At 36.5% G+C, this 6,334-nt stretch overlaps 1 non-coding gene across 1 annotated transcript; it reads left to right on the top strand.

Annotated features, from left to right (window-relative positions):
* The first annotated feature begins 1,046 nt into the window (after nucleotides 1-1,046).
* On the top strand, nucleotides 1,047-1,155 carry LOC145556960 (small nucleolar RNA R71). Its single transcript, XR_014092049.1, has one exon. It is a non-coding gene; the product is annotated as a small nucleolar RNA R71 (small nucleolar RNA).
* Nucleotides 1,156-6,334: the final 5,179 nt, after the last annotated feature.

Raw genomic sequence — 6,334 nt, 5'->3', positions numbered from 1 at the left:
TTAAGAAGGCAATGAAGAAGGACTAGCACAATCTTTCAAGGTGTTTTCTAGTTGAGTGATTTGTGTCTCAAGCATTTTGTTATGTGTCATTATCTCATTAAATTTCTTATCGCTCACTGCCATATAGGTATTCAAGATTTTCGTTTGATTTTCAATTATCTCTTCCAAATCGGACTCGGACGGTTGAGAATAGGAATTGTCACCAATACCTTGAGGTTTTGGACCAAATCCGGGTGGGGGTCCCCTTTGGTTATTTTGAAAATTCCCCCTATTTTGATTGTTCCAATTACCTCGATTTTGATAGTTGCCAAAATTTTTGTTTTGGCCACCAAAGCCTTGAGATTGGCTTTGATTTCCATACCCTTGGCCTTGGTTTTGATTACCATAACCTTGATTGTTATAGTTGCCTCGGAAACCTTGATTTCCTTGGTTCCTATAATTACCATTGTTGTAGTTATGAAATCCACCTTGTTGGTGAGAATTTATATTCCCAAAGTTCCTCTGTTCATCAAACCTTTGACCATTGTTATTGTTTGAGACAAAATTCACATGTTCACATTCACTACTCTCAACATCATCAACATTTTCAAACCCATTTAAACAATTAGAAGCATCATGGTCATAAGACCCACAAACATCACAAAATAGGCATCCATTGGGCATATTGTTAGAAGTAGAAGGAGGAGTAGAGTTAGAATATGTACCTCTCCCTTTAATGTATGAGGGATGACCTTGTTGCATTGGAAGTTGCACTCTCAAGCTTGGCCTTGATTGTTGTCATCTCCTTTCCCAAACTTACAATTTGAGAGCATAGATTGTTGATGGCATTAAGGTGATCAACTGAATAAACCGTTCATCCATTCTTGCTCGAAGACTCTCTTTCTCATTCTTGCCAATCCATATAATGGTGCACCACATCTTCTATAATGTCCACAACCTCTTCTTCGGTTTTGTTCATGATTGGCCCTCCGGCTCCCGCATCAAGACAAGATTTTCCTTGAGGACTCAACCCTCCATAGAAAATTTTAATGATTTGATAGGTTGGGATGCCATGATGGGGACATTCTCTTTGATACTCCTTATATTTCTCCCAAGCTTCATACAAGCTCTCATCACTAGGTTTTTGCTTGAAACTTTGGATCAAAGTCCTTGCCTCCACCGTTTTCTTTTGGGGGTAGAATCTAGACAAGAATTCCTTGGTAACTTCATCCCATATTCTAAGAGAATTCAGCATAACCTCCTTGTCCAACCATTTTAAGGCTCATCCTATGAAAGAGAAGGGGAACAACTTGAGCCGGATAAACTCTTGAGAAACACCATTCACTTTGATAGTGTTACAATACTTCTCGAACTCTTTGAGATGGTTTAGCAAACTCTCACTCTTAGCCCTACTAAATTGTCTCCTTTCGATCAAAGTGATCATGGCCGGTCTTATTTCAAAGTCGTTCACCGGTGTTGTTGGCAATGCAATCCCACTTTCAAACCTATATGCACCAGGAATTCCCAATTCCTTCAAGGCTACTCTCGGATTTTCTCCCATGCTTTGTTCTTCTTCTTCTTCTTCACTTGAAGAACTTGTGCTCAAAGACCTACTAGCAATCCTTCTCCTTGAAAGTTTGCTCTCGATTTTTGGATCAAAAGGTACAAGGGAACGTCCTCGTGCTCTATGCATACAAAACTCAATGAAACTATTAGTAACACGGCTACAAGTGTAGCCTAAAGAAGAAAATCTTTTTGTATTTTTGCAAATAGGGTGAAATAGACTCAACAACAAAAGCGATCACCAATGCCATTCCCTAGCAACGACGCCATTTTGACAAGGGAACAAGCTAGTTAGTTGAAACTAACCTATCCCTAGGCCAAACAAAATTTATAATCACTCAACACACCCTTATACAAGTATAATGGTAAGTCGAGGGTCGAACCACTAGGAATGGGAGCTAATTAATTTTTCCTAAGTCAAGCTAGTTCGAAATCAAAGGGTAAGGTGTGTGTATTATCTAAACAACTAATCAACAAGTAGAAATCAAGATAATCAAGCACTAGGGTTTAAGATCCACATATACTTGCAATGGAAATAGCTAATTGGGATTGGAATTGACTAAGTCGAGTGATGCGAGGGAAAATCAATCATGCAATCAAAAGAGTATGATAATTTAATCTCCTAGAGGTCAAACTAGTGTCAACTACGAGAGACTCTAACTAGGAACCTCACAAACTAACTCAATTGATAAATGTACGACACAAATCAATGGTCCGTATCAATGTGAACCTACAATGCAATCTAGTGCATCAATCAAAGTTAGCTACTCTTCAATCAATAGCACACATGCACATAATCAATCAACCAATTTAATCACATCATCAACTCCATCAATTTCCCCCAATTAACATCAATCCATCACTCATATATGCTTCACCATCACCCTAGCAAGTAAACTACTAACAATCCATAGAAAATAAGATCAAAACTAAGCTAATCATCATATCAATCAAACTAAAATCAATCAAAAATCAATCAAACTTGAACAATTAACAACACTAATGAAATCAAGAACTAAAGATTGCATTAATGTAAAAGAAATCCTTACAAACTTGCTTCAAATCAAAGTAGATATTGCTAGAATCATCAATCTTCAATCATCAAATCAAGGGTTTCTTTCTTTACAATTCTACTCTTTCTCTCTCTACAATAATCCAACTACAACTTTCTAAAAAATTCTCTAATTCATCCTCTCTCTAATAAATAGAAGGAAAAACTATATATAGTAAAACTAACTAGGAGAAATCGGTTAGATCGTCCCAAAAAGACTCGAAAAGGCGCGACCAGTGCAAGGGAGAAGCACGGCCGCTTAAATATGGGTACAGAACAGGGACCCTTGGAGGCGCGCTCGCGCCACCAGGCTACGCGGCCGCGCCTTGGAGCAGGGCACTCCTTCCTCTTCTTCGATGATGCTCATCCCCGTGCGCTCCACTTGGTGATGTTGATGAACACTAAGGTATGCAGTCTTGAAATGGCCTCCACGGTGGGTTCAAGACCAAAATGGTGCCCCCACCGCATCATGCACCAACTCAAAAACTTGATATGATCCTTGTGTTCCTTCAAACTTAAGCTCCAAATGGCAAGCAAGAGGCATCCAAAATGATGTGAAATGAAGGAAGGAGACTCGGGAATCCTTGGGTCACGATCTCAACCTGAAAAATAAACGAAAACAAGCAAATAAAAGAGAAAAAGGCAAAATAAACCAAGAAATGCTTAAAAATATAAAATCATCCATAGAAATTCAAACTAAGAGAATAAAGAACAAAACTAAAGGAAAACTAAGGAAAATAACTATGAAAAAGCATAAAATTCATCCTAAAAAGAATCAAATGAGTGCCATAAATGACACTCATCACGAACTAATTTATAAATGGTTAGGTCGAGATTCGAGAGGTGAGATTTAATACCGATAAATTAACTATGTGATTGTAATATGTAGCGAAAGCCCTTTATGATCTGATTAATTGATGCATTGATGATTGATTATTATGTTTTACCCTAGAATATTATTTATTGGTGAACATATGCCCTAGGTGTAAATGTGTAATACCCCGTATTTTTATACGTATTTTATTTAAAATATGTATTTTGTAAAAGTATTTAAATAATTTTAATGTTTTAAGTATGGCATTTTAGTTATTTATTATATATAAGTTTGGAAGTATTTTATAAAAAGGAAATTTTTTTTATTAGTATTTTTATAAAGTTGGGGTTTATTTTAGGAAAGTATGATTTTAACAAGTTTTATTAGGGAAGGGATTAGAAAAATTAAAAGAGGAAAGTTTAGGGAGAAGGGGTATAAATATTCAACACTTAAGGAAAATCAGACTTTGCCCAGAGTGGAGAAAACCCAAGGTAAACTTCTCTCCCTTTCTCTTTATTTTTTTTTCTTTTTCTTTCCCTTTTTCCCCTTCCCCTTCTCGGCACCACTCGCCCTCACCGCCGACCACCAGCAACAGTGGCCGCCGTCCACCAACAGCGTCAGCCGCCGGCAGCAGGCAGCCACCGTCGCTGGCAGCAGGCGTGGTGGCTGCCGCTGCACACTCCTCTTCGAAAAATAAATCGTCTTTTGTTTTAATTGTTACTGTAATCCTAGATCTAGATATTAATTATGAGTTTTGGGATTTGATTTTTGATGTTTGATTATGAGTAGTATGTTAATTAATTTTTATATTATGTTTTTAATTAAAAAGCCCCAATTTTTGAAACCCTAGGCTCTTGATTTGTAAATTATTGAAGGATTATGATGTATAATGGTTTAGAACTTTGATTAAAGTGTTTTAAGACTTAATTACAACAAGTTTTAATTAAAATATAGTGCTAGAATTTTTAGTTTAGCATTTAAAATCAAGTTTCTTCAAGAAATTTCAATTACCCATTAATTGGGACTAAAGTACGATGTTTTAAATATAATTTTAGCTTATTTTTATTAAATTATGAGGGGTTTTATAATAGTATATACTAGATGAATCCCGTGCGATGCACGGTTTGTTTAAATTTTTTTTTATTTTTTTTAGGAAAAATGTAATCTAATAATCCTACCTTTAGTCGGTCTTCCATAAATAATCCCACCTTTTAAAATTCCCGAAACAATCCCACCTTTAACATGGATCTTCCATTAACAATCCCTGACCGGTTGAATTGTTGTGGTAACCGACTTTCTTAGGTTTTATGACACATGTTGATGTTTAATAGTTTTATTCTATTTTTTTCTAATTAAAAAAAACAAAAGTAATTAAAAAAAACCAAAACCACTGCCGCATCCCTTCCTCGGCAACCAAACTCAGGCGTCATCCCCGCCCCTCCACAACAATGTGTCGCAGCTGCATCCCTTCCCCGGAAACCCAACTCAGGCATCATCTCTTCCCCGGCAACCCTAATGGATGAGTGATTGATTTAATCATCACCACGCGTCTTTCTTTTTGGTCGTGCACTTCATCATCACCACGCATCATCATCAACGATCCTCAATATCTTTCATCAATGGTTTAAGCTCAATCATGGTAGTTGGATTGATTCAATTTCATTCATACCGTACAATTTCACACGCGAAATATGGTTTTGGGTACTGATGTTTAGTTCATGTGGGGGTTAGGGTTTCAAATGGGGTCGGGTTTCAGCTAAGGTGAGGACGGGGTGGGGCTGCAACATGGGGAAATCGTTGGGATGGTGGATTGAACTTGCCGCGGCAAAAGAAGTCATGGTTGGTGGAGGAATGTGTGGGTGTTAGGGGGTTGCTGGTGGAGGAGTGCGTGGGTGTTAGAGGGTTGCTGGTGGAGGAGTGTGTGGATGGCAGGGGGTTGCTGGTGGGGTTTTGTGAGGGTTGTGCTTGGAGCTGGGTGACTCGTGGCTGGTAAGGAGTGAGGAGTTGAGGAGGTAGTACGTGGTTTGGGTGGCAGCTCAGTTGGTAAACATGGAGGGAGGTGGGAGGAGATGAATTAAATAAAATAAAATAAAATAAAATAAAAAAAGTTTGACCGGTTTAACCGGTAATAGGTTAAAAGGATCGTTAGTGGAAGATCCATGTAAAAGGTGGGATTGTTTATGGAATACCGACTAAAGGTGGTATTATTAGATTACATTTTTCCTTTTTTTTTATTTGTGTGCTAAATTTTTTTTACATATTTAGATAAGTTTCCTAATATCAAAAGATAATATATTATATTTAATTAGTTTAAACTTAAAAATCTCATTTGTCGATTTCGCTTATATTATATTATATTATATATATATATATATATATATATATATATATATATATATATATATATATATTACTGAAATTTGTGTAGAGTGGATTTTAATACTCTTCTATGATTTTAAATTGTAGGAGACTTTGAAGTGAGCGATTTTTACTAGACGTGGCAATTTTAAGATCATATTCAAGGTACGTTCGCGTACTTGGCATATTTTGGTGATGTAGTATCATGCTAGACTTGATTTAGATTAATCCCAAGTAGTATCATGCTAAGAGTTTGATTGTAAATTGTGGATTATTGATATTGGTGATTGAATTATGAAGCATGATTTATTTTTGATGTATTATGGAATGGAAAATTATGTTTTGGCATGTTTGTATGAACCCCACTTTTATTTATGGCATGTTGGAATGCATATTTAATTAAACTACATGTTTAATTTTGCTTGGAATATTGAAAAGGAATTTTATTATGGTTCCTATAATTTTTACTATAAGCATGGGAAAGGAGCTATATAAGTGTCTATGTACACGAGGAATAAATTGTATGTTGGTGCCTTAGTGCACTTAAGGTGTTTCCAACACCGAGGGAT

Source organism: Chenopodium album, chromosome 8 (genome assembly GCF_948465745.1).
Source record: "Chenopodium album chromosome 8, dcCheAlbu1.1, whole genome shotgun sequence".
Lineage (NCBI taxonomy): Eukaryota > Viridiplantae > Streptophyta > Magnoliopsida > Caryophyllales > Amaranthaceae > Chenopodium > Chenopodium album.
Note: the sequence above shows the minus strand (reverse complement) of the source record. Positions and strands in the feature narration are given on the sequence as shown.